The 15,767-nt window shown below is 40.2% G+C and overlaps 1 protein-coding gene across 1 annotated transcript in view; it reads right to left on the bottom strand.

The window, feature by feature from the left end:
* Positions 1 to 14,807, bottom strand: part of LOC135480706 (CCN family member 1-like) — a 31,484-nt gene extending 16,677 nt beyond the window's left edge. The window contains exon 1 of the mRNA XM_064760616.1: positions 14,786 to 14,807. The gene's annotated coding sequence lies outside the window, so the exon portion shown is untranslated. The remainder of the gene's footprint in view (positions 1 to 14,785) is intronic.
* Positions 14,808 to 15,767: the final 960 nt, after the last annotated feature.

Genomic DNA, 15,767 nt, shown 5'->3' with positions numbered 1-15,767 from the left:
CGACTTGGCGAAAACACGGCAAAGCTAGCCTGATTTTATTAAAATCCAGAGGGATAAGGGTTGAGAAGACAGTGAGTCTTATATTAGGAATTGATTTTTGGATTAGGCTCTATTGATTATCATTGATTCACCACACCGTTTGTTCCCTGTAACGTTTGTCGTGCTAGATTTGAGTTTCCAAAGCTACTATTGTGTAACCTGCTAAACAGAGAAAAAGCTGACGTTACACTCTAAAAAACCTAAGCTATACACCGTTCGAACACACTAGAGTCAATAGTAGTCAAGGTACAGTGATATACATTTATGATTCAGGTCAGAGTGGTTATTGTCATATCGACCACCGTGCGAGTGATCATTTCAATGACAGCTTGTCCGGAGTATTCACAAAAATGCTCTAAATGTATACGCGTCGAAACATTCGTATACCAGCCGTCCAACACAGAAGAAAGTTTTCTCTTTCTTAGCCTGATCGAGAGTAAGTCATTTTGCTGCATAAGTAGTACATGGGGGGAAAGTCTCGTGAACCTTATGTTGCTTGTCTCCGCCACAAGGTAGTGATGGGGGGGGGGGGGGGAATGTCTTAACATAGACTGACTGACTGCTCGATTCCTGGTGTTTGACGACGCGATCAACGGAAACTGACATACAATTATGTTGCATATTGGCTGTAGGGAATAGGGGAGTCTCGAGTTCGAATTTTTTGATCGATGAAGGTAGAAACAGTCCAACTATGTCATGTGATCTGTCAAAACTGTCTAAAAAAAGTTTCATAAAAAGTAATTTCAATTAGACAAATGATGGAGAAAATTGAGAATCTGAGCGTTTGTGAACTTGAGAAGATCTAAAAGGAAAGAGGCATCATTTGTGCCTCTGAAGCAGGGTGACACCGGTAATTGGTAAATTAATGTGGACAAAGGTTGCCTGACATTTTTCACAAGTTACATCATATAGTATGACTGTTTTTACCTTTGAGGACAAAAGAGTTACGACTCAAAACCCCGAATTGGTTCTAGTCGCCGATGGACTGAACCGCATACTGAATACAACTAAAGCCGATTCGAGGTGAGTCGCGTCGTGATTTCGTTTACCCGACGTAACGGTCAGGTTGAGTTTTTAAGCTCCAGTGTATGCCGTGCTCACGGTGGGAACTCATGGTGATGATTGACGTTGGTTTGATCCAAGAGAGTAGTGACACTAAGCTCCCGGTGGGGGACCTGTTTACCAGAGTAAGATTTGACCCGTTTATCAATGTAAGATTTGGTCCTTAAGCAAAATATCATGTGACGAATGTGAAGAAAATTGACAGCTGCATCAATACCAGTTACATTTATCAGTACTGATTACAGCTCAACTTTATGCAGTGTTTTTTTTTCTATACAGTTTTTATGTGTGTTTTCCAATTTTTCCCTAAATTTTAATAACAAATGCTATGTTTTCCTGGAACCATTTAAACTGTTTCGCGCCTGACACACTCAATCATAACCCGTCCCTTTTGTTAGTGCTACATTTAGATCGCGAAGCTGTTTTTGTCCAAGGATTTCGGCGGTGAGAAATATGAGGAGGATTTTGCCGTTAAAGGGTTCAGATTTTCTGGGGCATTAAAATGCCATTGAACGCGTGGACTGAATGATCGAGGTTTTAGATTTGAAGGGCTTAGTGTCAGCGAGCTATGATCACATTTGCACAGACAGCAATCGGGTCGATAGCCTAGCAAGTACTTCTGATGGAATTATTGGTTTTGGAATAACGCATTGAAGAGCATTTTATCTTTTCCATACAGCAGGTGGAGTGGCAAACACTGCCAACTCTCCAAGCTCATGCGTATCAGGGTCTTTAATAGCCGGTCCTGTATATGCTATAGCATGTGGTTCCTTCTTACTACGTAGAAAAATGCTCGAGGGGTATCGTGTGATTAATACAAAAGACTACAAGCTGGAGAGTAAAACTAGAGCAGCGACAACAGTTTGATAATTGGCGGAGGGCCACACGTTACAGGTGAAATCTGACCTCTTGTCATTTTACCTTAGGGTTCATGCAAATTGCAACAACTTATCCCCGTCAAAGAATGTCATCGCTTAGGCACAAGTAGATAAAAAACAAATGCTGTGATGGCAATTACACTTTGTTAGACCTCATTGGTCAAAAATTACCGAAATGCTGTGTTGTCATCACATTTAAAAAACATGAACATTAAAATAAGGAATAGATTCTTTTCAACCAATAACAATTACTGCGCTCAGCAGGTGGCTGGAAAATCAAACCCCCACCCCCACCCCACCCCAACTCACCCGCCCTTATGAAATAAATGGTATCACCTTGGATGCAAATGATGGGCTTGTAATTTTAAATGTATTGTAAAACAATCTCGAAAAATCGTATGAAGTTATGACAATAGGAAATGTAACTGATGCAGATTTTCTCACTTTGAAAGATTATAGTGCATATTGTTTTTCCTTGAGAGGTTTCAAATCCGTGTTCAAGTCTATAATCACTTGAATGATGACAAAAAGTTAACTTAAAAAAGCCTGTTAATAAGGCCAACAGCATCTCTGCTGCCTTAGTAAAAAATCGTAAACAATATTTGCATAAGTATAAGGTGATACATAATGTATCATAGGCTATTCTTTTCTCTCAAATACTCATTTTCCGATCAAGTTCCATGAAAACTCTTTCTGGTTGACATCAATAGTCCATCTCTATCCATTTAGAGCAATTTTGCACCTTTTCTACCAGGAATGATGGTGTACCACTCCCGACTTATACAAAAGAGCAATTGTCCCCTGTTAGTCCGATGGTGCCGTTCTCGCCTGCACTACAGAAACACCACTTTCCTGTTAAGGCACTGTATTCCCTTTCTCGCATATATCAATTACATTACTTTTCGAGTTTAACTTCACGCTTTTTTCTCACTTAGAGTTAAGAGATATTTATTGCGGTAGGTCTTTGAAGTAATTTTGATACTTTTGAGCAACGGTGTACCTTTTTCTCATGAAATCAAAGGTATATTTTTCGCTAATAAAGGAACTGTGCGTGCTTTCCTGGTTAAAACAGATTTCTCGTCTACACACATATGTGTATCAAGGATACAGACTTAATCTCTCCCTCGTCTACCTATTTCTTCCACGGTGTGCCCTTTCCCGTATGCGTTATATATGTATGTACATTTTCTCCCTTAGGGCTGAGCTGGTGTGTACTTTTCCTCAATAGCAGTGGTATTTGACCTCTTCACAGCAGTAAGTCCTGTGGCTCCTTGTTCCCTATAGTGCCATCATGATCATTTGCACCTTAGTGCCTTTGGTACCTTTATCTTTAGCTTTGTTTTGTACTTTTTAACCGGGCCTCCGTGGACAAGGGTATTATCTTGGGGGGTTATTTAAGTCTGCATCTGTCATGACTGTGAATGATTTAGATTTCGAATCACTTCTTTTGTTTGGACTAGCTTATAAGAAAGAAAATATTAAGTGTATTTTTTTTATAAACATTATATGTAATATCGCACGGCTTACCAAACCACGTTCTATGCTTATGTACCATGGAAAACACATTAACATTGTTTCTCTTTTCAAGGCTATAGTAGAGCAGGAAGAGAAAATGGCGCACCTGTATTTCACACACCGGCCGGATCGGTTCTTCGCACGACATGTCAAGATTAATCTCTTTGTCAGTATAAATGACAACAACAATTTGAGGATTATGCTGGAATAGTTTGTTACTTTGTTAATATAATGTACTGGTAGTTTACATTTAGTCCTTTTCTTCTTTAGCATGTAAACGATGCAGTAACCATCGTATGTCCTGAAGTCTGGTGAATAAATATATATCCAAAACATAAATAAAACAAGCCATCACAGCGCTATGCCCCAGGAGCTTCTCTCCAATGTGGTCACCCTGAGTTCAAGTCAATCTCATGCTAGCTTTCTCTTTCTTCGTCCGTGGAAAGGTCCGCCTGCCACCTGCGGATGTTGGTGTTTTCCCCCCAGTCTCTGCCCGGTTTATTCCCACCATAAGAGAAATATTCTTTAGTACATCGTAAAATAACAAAGAAATAAATCAATACTTTTTACCCTAAGGGCTGTGATGTACCTTTTACCCTCCGCCTTGTAGTGTACAACAATGCTGTTTTGTACATTTTCCCCACTTTTTCCACTGCTGTGGTGTATCTATTCCCCGCAGGAAACATCGCATGCCAAGAAAATGACTTACACAGTCCATTATTCCATCTAGAAGATTCAGAGGGTGATATCACTCTACCTTACGACTGTTATGATCCCGGCATTCCCACACCCTGTCCCAATAAAATGCTCCCTGTCTATGCCTCTTTTAGATTACTTGTGCAAGCAAATGTAGGCCAATCAATTAGTGTTATCAGTACCTTCAGGCTTTTTATATTGATTTGTGATTAGCAGGTATCAACTTAATGTGTTATTATGAGGTATTACTTTGAGAAAAGTCGGTTTTGTCGGTGATCCGTGGCCATAGCTGCGTGTCAAACGTGTACTTATCACCGTACACACGATGCAGTATCGTACATCTACTGTGAACTTATCACCGTACACAAAATGTAGTATTGTACATCAATTGTGAACTTATCACCGTACACACAATGTGGTATCGTATATCTACTGTGAACTTATACCGTACACACAATGTAGTATCGTACATCTACTGTGAACTTATCACCGTACACACAATGTAGTATTGTACATCAATTGTGAACTTATCACCGTACACACAATGCAGTATCGTGCATCTGCTGTGAAAGTTTAACTCAAAATTACTGTGTATAAATGTACGAAGTACCGGTAGTTAACTTACCACACTGTATACAAACTGCGAATTGTTAACTTATTTATTAAATACTGTATACAAATTGACAACCGGTATATTATCACTATATACATATTGTCAACTGTTAACTTACCATTATATACAAATTATCAACTTAACACTGTGTACTACAACTTGTTATTGTACATGTATTGCCAACTATAAACTTTTCACCATACACATACTGTCAGTTGCTGATTTACCACCGTGCACATTTCGCTCTACTGCCAGCTGTTGATTTACGATCGTGGCTCTACTGCCAGCTGTTAAATTATCATCGTACACCTACGGCCAGCTGTTGATTTATCATCTTGGAACTTACCGTTCACCTATCATCGTCTCCCTACAACCAACTGCTACCGTATCAATGTGGCCCTACTGCCAGCTGTTAACTTATCATTGGGCACTTACTGCAAGCTCTTAACTCGTAAATATGTCCTACTCCTAACCGTTAACTCATAATCATGGCCCTACTGCCAAATGGTAACTTATCATCGTGCACCTACTGCCATCTGTTAACTTATAATCGTGGCCCCACTGCCAAGTGTTAACTTATCATCGTGCACCTACTGCCAACAGTTAACTTATCATCGTGCACCTACTACCAACTGTTAACTTATCATCGTGCACCTACTGCCAACAGTTAACTTATAATCATGCACCTACTGCCAGCTATTAATTTATCATCGTGGCCTAACTGCCAGCTGTTAACTTATAATCATGGCCCCACTGCCAACTGTTAATTTATCATCGTGCACCTATTGCCAACAGTTAACTTATCATCGTGCACCTACTGCCAACTGTTAACTTATAATCATGCGCCTACTGCCAACTGTTAACTTATCATCGTGCACCTATTTCCAACTGTTAACTTATCATCGTGCACCTACAGCCAACAGTTAACTTATCATCGTGCACCTACTGCCAACAGTTAACTTATAATCATGCACCTACTGCCAACAGTTAACTTATTATCGTGCACCTACTGCCAACAGTTAACTTATAATCATGCACCTACTGCCAACAGTTAACTTAGCATCGTGCACCTACAGCCAACAGTTAACTTATCATCGTGCACCTATTGCCAACAGTTAACTTATCATCGTGCACCTACTGCCAACAGTTAACTTATAATCATGCACCTACTGCCAACTGTTAACTTATAATCATGCACCTACTGCCAACTGTTAACTTATCATCGTGCACCTATTGCCAACTGTTAACTTATAATCATGGCCCCACTGCCAACTGTTAACTTATCTTGGCCCTACTAACAACTGTTAAGATTATCTCTTACAGTGTATGTCTCAAAACGCGGGCTAAACCCAACACACTAATCAATTATACTAACAAACGTATTCTGTATAGCAGTAAAGTCTGTCACACATAACAAAACAGTTTGCAGTAACATTACAATCAATTCTGTCATCACTCAGAAAACAGTGCATTCTGTCAATTTAACAGATTAGCTTTCACAGTATTTACCCTCTTGCAGTTGATTTCGATGCACCTATTTGTCTCAACAACCGTTACATCTATATACGAACAGCGAAAGGACTTCGGTTTGTTCATAGGCTGACACAGTCTAACATCTTGGTATATATGTGGTGTACAAATGTACACTATGGTACATAATGTACAGCACTTTAGGGATGTGCAGTACTGTATAGGTACACTTTCTTAACCACTGTACTGTGTCTACAAATATCTGAGTATTGCACAGATGTATTTAGGATTGAAGTTTAACGTCATACATTGTATAGATGAACAGTACAGCATTGTAAATATGCGTTGTTTAATGGAAATGTAGTGCACAGATGACTAGCCCTGGCGGCCATGTTGGATCTCCAGCAAAAGAAGTTCATGTTCTGTTCTGTAGAGTGCATTTAGCTAAATACATTGTACCATGGAATTCTATCCATATTTAATATGGCGGCAAGCGTAAGCCTACTTTAGTGCAAACCTGCAGTCTTAACAGGCATACGTTACTGATGTACCACGCAGTGTAGACAGGGACCTACTGTCTTAACAGATGTGTGCTATAATCATTGAATCTAATGACACAGTTAAACAGATGCACTCTACTAGTACTGTCGATGTACTGTTTCTACAGGCTTACTATGCCGTATACGGGGCCTTGGGCGAGTGGCTACAATGTTTGTCCTTCAATTGTCATATGACATACAAGGTGTAGGTTCAGTCTTGGCCGTGCATGGGCAGGGACATTCTGGATGTCTGTGGTCTCCCTGTTCGTCGGAGTTGGCCCGTGAAACGTCGATCGTGGTTGATGGCAGATGTACGAATGACGTATAGATTCATCCACATCACACTGTCGTCGCTGCTCTCGTTTTCTCTTTATGCTATACATTTTAAATATATTGTACGTCTCAATTTTTTACTATTTATGCATTTACATGAACAGTTAAAATAAAACCCTAACTGAGGTGAATTGACAAGTTATATTTTGTAAGAATTAGCGGTTGATGGCGCTCACATGGCCGTGACTTGTGATCTGTCTACCTGTACGTCACTTCCGATAAATTTCATTTCAATTTGCATCAAATCACTTGCCACAGGTCGGTGGTTTTTGGCCGCACCTTACGGTTTCCTCTACTCGTAAAACTAACCACCATATTATTGAAATTATTCACCGTATTGGTGAAAATTTCTTTGGTATTGTGCTAAAAACCATGCAATAAAAGAAAGACATGAATAAAATCTACAGAGATATGTACATTGCAGTATATGGTGCACGGATGTATCCCCGAAGGTACCTACTAGCTACAGTAACATGCACCCGAAGTTTTCATTGCACGCGACAAACCAATACAGAAGACAAGCGTAAAATAGCGGAGAACACTGGAAACTGACAGGCATTCAAGTACTCATTTATAAATAAATAATCTTAGCACATACCGGTGAGTTCCAGGTATATGGAAGATCTGCACATTTTTAGGCCTATATATCGAGTTAACCTTTGGGTACACGGCAATCTACCATACGTATGACGCACGTGGCTATGTATTTATACCCCTCCTAATTAATTAGTCACGCTGCCATGAGGGAGAACAAATATACGTTAGTTATCGAAGTACCGTATTCAGTCAGCATACACTTATCTAATTTTGCAGCTGGACGGGTTTATCATCCTATATACGCTGGCTGGATCTGGATGCCCTTCCGCTGATATCGGTAATTATCGATAGCTGAACGGAAATTACCGAAGAATTCCGAGACTGCCGTCTGCTCATTAGAGCCCTGGAAGGCACAACACAAAATCTTGAGGGGATAGCCGCAGTATTTCTACAGAAATCAGTGGACGGGGACTTATTAGTGGACGGGGACTTTGATTGTTCAGTAATAATATAACACGTAAATTTATTTAATTATTTATTTACTTACTTTTTATTTATTTATGTGGTGACTATCAGCATATTCATGAATGTTTTGCACTTATCTGATGGCTGTTAGGTTTATGGGTGGAGAAAGTGCCCGGGAGCATAGTATCAGACGTCTTATTCAATACCTGACAAATTTCTGATTTAAAACCGCAGTCAATCAAGCGAGAGCAGGATTTGAACTTGTGACCTTATTGGTCAGGAGCCAATTGTTAATATCTACATCTACCCATTGGTCGAATAGCCTGTAAAGTTATAAAAAGATAAACATACCCATATACAGGAATGCGGCTGTCGAGGGATTTCCAGTACACTTATGTTTTGCATACCAGATCAGAAAAAAGACATGTATTATATATAGGAGTTGACAAATGACAAGTATTAATTAAATGATTTGAATCATGAATTTGAACTACGCTATGTTAATTACTATACCAAAACGGCCATCTTTGTGAAAGTTTCCTTGGTAAATGTTAAGAGTGCTTTTGGTGCTTATAAACACCACAGATGTTTTTTTATTTTTCTTTGATGTTTACAATAAGGCATGATTGTTACGATTTATCTATTTATTTATTTATTTCATTGGTGTTTAATGTCGTACTCAAGAATATTTCACTTATACGATGGCGGCCAGCATTATGATGGGAGGAAACAGATCAGAACCCGGAGGAAACCAATGACCACTTGCAGGTTACAGGGAAACCTTCCCACGTACAGTTGGAAAAGAAGCCGGCATGAGCTGTGCTTGGCTGACGGCGACTGCATTGGTGAGGGGCTTCTGTGCCGATCTGGCACGATAAACACCTCGGCGAAGGAGGCTTCCATTTCTGCTATGTACATACGCTTGGGGTATAACGTCTTACTTAAACAATTTTTCAGTCATATGACGACGAGGAGTTAGTAGGTGTGTGTAGTATCTTCTTGTGGCAGGGCGAGTCCATGCCGCCAAAGTGCTATCGCCTCTGAATTACGGTATGGAGACGAAGACACCAGACATGGAATCCCACCCAATCACATTATACTGACACCGGATCAACCAGTCATGTGTCCTTACTCTAACCTCTCAGCGCCAAGCGAGGCAGCAAAATCTAGCATTTTTTAAGGTCTTTGGCATGGCCCGACCCGAGTTTGATCCCATGGTCATCTCTGTTATGGGTGTATTTGATATATTATTGCCTGCTGTAGGAATGTGTGTTTTAGTAATATCTGTTATGGCGAAATGTGTTATACCGGTATGTGTTATTGGTCTACGTGAGACACATTGTATGAGGCTGGCTCTGGAGATAATACTTTGTACAGATAATATGTGAAAAAAAAATTAATTCATTACTGTCTTATAGCACAAGTGCAAACTCATATGTTTCAAATTTAAAAAATTCACTGACAGATGGAGAGGTTTACTGATGGATTGATAGGTTTGTTGTCTTTTAGCGCAAATTTCTGTTGATATGGGTCCCTTGCTCTAAGAAATGCTTTTCATGGTAAGAAGGACACAGTACGACAAAAGTCAAACAAATTGCGCAGCTCCCCATTTATACCAAGTAGTACGGTGATAATTCCGTTCACAGGTTGTTTGCGTGCCTCCGCCAGATAATTTAGTTCCTCTTGTAGGCCTAAAATGTAGCCAATGCGCTACTTAAGGCAAAAAAAACCAACAAAAAAACATATTACTATTCCGAAATAGCTTTAGGCGAATACAAGTCTGTTGTTGGTAGTTTTCTGCCACGCACGAAGTCTTCTTTTCCACTTTCTGAATCAGGTTGTCGTAACCCTATTCAACGTTCCCCTAACGCGCGATCACTTAAAGGTGAGCGACTACGAGGAATCGAGAAATGCCATTAGCCAGACATTTGCCACATTATGACCGGATGAGCGCTCTGGAAAAGAGCCTGCATTGGGTAAAGACATAAAGAACTTCCTTATGATGTTTAGCCTTTTCGGTTCACGCGGTTGCCGATTGTGGCTCGATTGCTTGGTAAAATTTAGTTTAATTGTAAAAAAAAAAAAAAAAAACATTCCTTATGTCGTTTGAAACATAATCCTATTCAGATAGTGAAACTTGGTAAAGCACGTTTTGCATGATCTGATGTGTTGCATGGACTCGTCTAATACCACAAATGGAATGAAAATAAGACCAGTCTATTCACTATAAGCAGCATTCAGGCCATGCCATTTGTCGTAGTGTAGCCTACACTCACGAGGATATAGTTAAAATATTGCTGTTGCGCGGCTAAGCCATTATACCACTTCTATCATTCCTCGAAAGTATTCATAGCTCTGTATATGAATACGCATTTTGAATACAGAAGTTTGGCTGAGTATGCCGCGTGGTGACCACGCATGTGACAATTTGGCCAGAAAAGGCTACTGTAGAATGCTGTGTTTCAAATGCAATTGAAAACATTCTAAAATATAATTAATCCAACCATTGTCCAGAATAGTTTTTTATGGTCTTTCAGCAGGCATATGCCTTTTGTTAGTGTTTGCGGTCTGTTTAAAAGAGAAGACAAGAAATAATATCATACCTTAATTATTTTGGAAGAGGAGCCTAAATGGCCACAGCTATTTTGTCCTGACGTAACAGGCAACTCTATAGCTTTAATTTGGTACTCTTACTAGGTTATGAGATGCGCCATGTTAGAGAAACCGGAAACACGATAACGCATAACTCGCACCACAATGCCCATGTGGCTAAAAGGCAAAGCAGTATCCACGTGACATCAGTGGACAGCAGGTGCGATCTCCGACTATAGACATAATAATCGCCTTATTAGATAAAATTCATAACATGGCGACGTTTGATCACAAAAACAAAACAAAACGCTTTATGTTTAACTTTCTGTGAGACAGTGTTTCGATGCATATGAACATACATGTATCTGTTGTCTTGTCTTTCAAGCACAGCAATTTGAGGTCGCCGTGACCAGATCGGATTAAGATCCCCCTATTATAAACCGACTAACTTTTATGTCTGTTTATCAGCTGCGATTTAATTTCTTATCCACTTTGGGATCCCTATCCTCTAGGCAACTTCCCAATTAGTCCGCACCGGTGGGCACATCCTGGATTACGTAACAATCGATGATAGGTAACTCCAGCACCATTATGCCAGGGAAGATGTGGAGATTCGAGTTGGCATGAATTCGTAATGAGTAGCTATAACAAGTGACGTTATATGTTGGACTATATGAACTAAACAACGGCTTACTTTAAATTTATTTATATATTTGACTGGAATTTTACGGAGTTCTCACGAATATTTCTCTTTTACGACTGCCGCCAGCATGGTAGAAGCTAACTCCGAGCGAGCCGTCGGAACCCATCACGACCATTCGCGGGTTACCGGAGTTAGTTTGTGTGAAAAGGCATAAATCATTCCTCGAAAGAATTCAGTGTTCCAAATGAATATGCATTTTCACGCGTTCGATCACCTGCCTTACAGCTGCAGTCGAAGTTGTGACATTTTTATTTGTGCGCGCAACTTGATTAGTCTGGAAAGAATCGGCTTCTCCGCGAATAACTCTTTAGGTCGATGAGTCAACAGAGAACTCCACTGGAGTGTCCAAATGAACCAAAAATTGTGCAACACGAACGTTTCTAGGATAAAAACAGATACAAAATGTGAAAACTATGCTGGTGGCTTCCGATTATGTGTCGCACATATGATTCAATCGGAAGAACCGCGTCAAAAACAAGTGATTAGTTTAATAACATACAAACTGATTGGTATTTTAACGCCAAATTCAGCAATATTTCACTTACACAATATAGCAGTCAGACTAATGGGCGGAGGATACAACCAAAGTGGAATAATTTATCGATTTTTGGCAAGTAGTCAACTTATTTTTCAAAGGATGCACAGATTTTAACGCTGCCAGACTTCAAAAAACACAGTAGAAAAAAATAAAGGAATAAACACTAACTAGAGCCCTTTGAAGAAGACAAAGATGATATCCACTCTATCAGATGTATCAATATGTATCAATGAAACTTAGATGAAAATATAAAACCTTTGCTCTAATTTACTACTTCTAGTCAGAGTGTTATAAAGCATCTATATTTTACACTGATAAAAACTGGTTACGTAAATCAAGGTAATGAATATGTCAAACTGTATCTCGAATTGGGCAAAAAAATCTAACTATAGCTAGCTTTTTATGCAGATAATATACAGCAACGGAATTGAGTCAGCTGAAGTACGTATGCTTGCGGGTTTACGTCGTACTTGACAATTTTTCAGTGATATGACGTCAATAGTCAGATGAAGACTTGGCGTGAGTAATCTTAGTTTAATAAATCGTTTAATAAACATCATTGCATTTTATACCTACTATTGTTTAAGGCGTGTATAACTTGTTACTGCTCAGGCGTGTGCATGAGCAAAGTTCAAGATCACGCATAGTGAACATTACCTCCGAACATCACAGCCGTCCAAGCTACCAAAGAAGTAAAGTCACGTATTCGTAATTAAAACAACCCCCTAAACGAGCTAAGAATGGAAATAAAGAAGAAAAATGGATCAGCGATGATCTATCACTTTTTAATACAAGAAAATTTGTAATTGCAGGGTAAGTTATTAAGAGTAACAGAGACTTAACATTGCTAAAGTTTGTTTTGTGCGTCCTTGACACGTCAGGTCAACCAAAAAGTAAAAAAGCTTGGTTTCCTTTCTATGAGCTAAAGCCTTCATATTTCCATGGGAAAGGCGAAAAGCAATGGAATTCCCAGTTAACCAGTCCATAGAAACCGAATTTATGACGTAAGCCATTATTACCTCCGGGCTTCATTAGAGGTGGTTAGAGTGCCAGCGAGACGTAATGACCCAGAAGACTCTCACCAATACGGTCGCCGTGAGTTCAAATCCAGCTCATGCTGCGATCCACTCCGATCATACATATACGTGGAAAGGTCTGCCGGCCACCTCCGGATGATCATGCGTTTTCTCCCACCATAATGCTGACCGATGTCGTATAAGTGAAATATTCTTGAGTAAGGCGTAAAAACTTCAGTGAAACAAATAAATTACACCCTTCCGACGTGATTGTCGCTTAAGGTATGGATACTACTTACCCTAATCAGTTCATTTCTAGATTTACTTGTTTATTACCTCCATTCTTACCCTTGACCGAAAGCTCATTCTTCAAATCAGCACTCTCCGGCCGTATGTGTGATGGTCTGCCAACAACCTGCGGATAGTTGTGGGTTTCTCCCGGGCTCTGCCTGGTTTCTACCCACCATAATGCTGGCCGCCGTCGAATAAGTGAAATATTCTTGAGTACGGCGTTAAACACCACTCAAATAAAAAAATAAATCAATCAAATCAGCACAATTTTGACAGTGTGTTATCGTGTTTGTTTTTTTTGTATTTTGTGTTTTGTCTTTGGGCTAATTTAGATAACAATCACATCACTATAATGCTCGTCCGTCATTCATTTTGTTAACATGGCATTATTAGGAGCATGCTCTGATCGATTTTCTCAAATTTCATGCTATCTTTCTGTAAATGTCACATTGCAAATTGCGAAAGAGCATTAACACAGTGCCAAACCCTGAAGGCTGCTTGAATGATGAAATGACAGTTTACGTTCACAACGTTAGGTGTTTTTAAGTGTAATTAAAAACATTTCGTTACAGTTAATGATGTTGCTATAAGTGGCCTAAACATTTAACAAAAAAGAATGCATTATCATCTAGTTTTCTGCTAAAGTAACACAAACCAAAGATACGACGTGATTTCAGACCATTTAAAGCAATCTCTTCAGAAAATTTTACAAATACCAATGTTGGTTATTTTAGCACATCATCATCCCACCTCATCAACCCATCTCATCATCTCACCTCATCATCCCACCTGATCATCCCACCTGATCATCCCGCCCCTACTCAATAGTGTTGTTCCATCCTGCCTACCAGTACTCAGGTTCTGGCTGCCTTATATAGCTTTATATAGCTTATTTATTCTGTGCTCCTATTTATCAAGCATCTTAATATAAAAGACTTACAACATAGAGGGTACAACCAAGGCAGCGACGACAGTGCGATGGCTGGCAAATGGTCACACGTAACCGGTGAAATACGGCCTCTTGTCAATTTATCACAGTTAGTGTGGGGTTCGTTGACGCGGCTTGATTTATAAGATAAACTCATAAATTGCAATGTCTAAAATGATAAACTTGTGGTTGGTACATTTTTCTTCAGTAAACTCTCGGTGGCAAGTTTTAAACTTCCTCAAGCAAAATATTGTAATTGTAGCTGTGCTTGAGTATATGTGTTAAGACGTTTCATAACGTCCCTGGTCACAGCCAATAATGTTCTGATGGCGGAGGACGTGTGTTCGAATCCGACTCTGGCGTAAAGTTACAAGGTGCGTTAATTACCTGTTAGAGGACAGTGTTTTATTTCTGGTAATACGGACTCCTCCCCTTATAAACTTGGTGGTGTCATCCAAGTGAAAATTTCGGGATTGCGTCATTTAGCACTAATCAAATATATCAATAGATAAGAATAGATGACGTACAAGACACTTTGACTAAATGACACATAATGGTTGCAATACTTACCGTAGAGTTGTACGTTATTTGCCGTTTGTGTTTCATCTTGTAAAGGACACAACTGTAGCATGGCGAGTGCACCTCGTTGAGGACCAAGGGCATGAGGTGCGCAATTACTAGGTAACCCAGTACAACATTCAGCGGCCCAGACATGATCCTGCAAACGCGTCTGAACTGACACATTGAGTTAATCGCCCACGACGCTCTTTCCGATAAAATACGACCAAGCCGGGTCAACGAACCCCAACAGTCGAAGGCTAAAGCTGCCTTTCTAGAAACGCGACAGGCAAAAGGGCAACAAGCATCCACAAGCGGGTTAAAGAGTTAGGGCGTCAACAGCCCACCACACCACGCCCTTCTTCGCTCATCCAAGAATAGCTAACACTGGCGGCCTTCTCAGTGTTCGTCGTGGTTTGCCGATGAAAGCTTTTATAGGTGCCCCGTAAGAGTGACAAGTCATCGAAGTCGGGGGTCCGACCCGTTTTTCTTGGCTAAATTAATGACCTGGTACGGGCCTATCAAACACCTGTCTGCCGGGTTATGATCCTTCGATCCATCAGGCTTCCAAATGGCCCTCCAAGTTCCACAGTAATCCAGAGCTCGCCTGACTGAGGCGGACGCACTACCTCGAGCCGACGGCAGACCTCGCGTCTACGAGCCAGGGGAAAAATCAATGACGGCCATTTTTCGCTGTCATGCTCTTGGCCAGCGATCATGTGCTCCACCGCCGGGCAGAGCTTGATAACACCTACCGTACCGTACGTAATGGATTGCTCCGTAATTTATCCCTGGCAGATTAGACAAAATTGACCCTGTAAAAGCCTTGATGCTCGTGTCGTACACAGCTGCAAACGAACAAATCACGTTTTTGTTCGACAAGTCAACAAGATCCAACTCGTTAATCTTCTAAATCTGACCTTACCATTCTTTCTCCTCCGTTTTTTGTTTCCGCTTTTTTTTTGTATTCCTGGTCGCCGTGGAAAAGTAATAA

The sequence above is a fragment of the Liolophura sinensis genome, chromosome 13 (assembly GCF_032854445.1).
Source record: "Liolophura sinensis isolate JHLJ2023 chromosome 13, CUHK_Ljap_v2, whole genome shotgun sequence".
In the NCBI taxonomy this organism is placed as follows: Eukaryota; Metazoa; Mollusca; class Polyplacophora; order Chitonida; family Chitonidae; genus Liolophura; species Liolophura sinensis.
Note: the sequence above shows the minus strand (reverse complement) of the source record. Positions and strands in the feature narration are given on the sequence as shown.